This window comes from Gregarina niphandrodes (assembly GCF_000223845.1).
Source record: "Gregarina niphandrodes unplaced genomic scaffold scaffold00004, whole genome shotgun sequence".
Classification (NCBI taxonomy): Eukaryota; Apicomplexa; class Conoidasida; order Eugregarinorida; family Gregarinidae; genus Gregarina; species Gregarina niphandrodes.
This window is the reverse complement of record NW_011645775.1, coordinates 153,015-153,772: the sequence shown is the minus strand read 5'-3', so window position 1 is coordinate 153,772 and position 758 is coordinate 153,015.

Below are 758 nucleotides of genomic sequence, written 5' to 3'. Positions count from 1 at the left end.
ACCAATGTTGTTGTGGAGTTCATCACGCCCATCGGGTATACTCATCACTATTCGCAATTATATCCCCGAACGAAGACTTGCGCCATCCTTGATGAACCCACAGTCTCACAGGTACACCAAGACACTCATACTCGTCCTTCGCAGCCCCAAGGCTAATGGCAAGTAGCAAGATTAGTTTCATTCCCGACGACGGCACATTTTTTCAACGACAAGTTAAATCGACAAGCTACAACCGCAAATTCAAACGAGAAGTAGCAGCCACAAGTTACAACCTCAGAGCAGCACAGAGGAAGGAGTTCTGCTCTGGCGGAACGATCTTGATGCGGTTCAACCTCACACGTAGCACACGGATTTGCAACCCATAAAAGAGTCCGTTGCGGAAAGGCGCTGTAAGCTCGCCCGTCATTGTCTAGATCGTGGTTTTTTCTCTACGTAAACTGGTGCTCGTCCACTCCCACAATGGCCTCCCTTTGAACGCCGTCGTCTTCGTAGCCGCCCGCGCCCTCCTCTTCCTCGACAGATAGTTCCGAAGCTACGCCACGCATCTGTCGATATGCACCCACGCCACCTAACAATAACGCCAGTGCTCCGGCCGCTGCGCTCCCAATCACGACTGGGGTGTTATTTTTGGGTTTCGAGGTGGTGGTCGAGGTGGTGGTCGAGGTGGTGGTCGAGGTGGTGGTCCAGGTGGTGGTCGAGGCGGTAGTCGACTCAGATGAGGTGGGGGTAGTCGATTCGGATGAGGTGGGGGTAGTTGA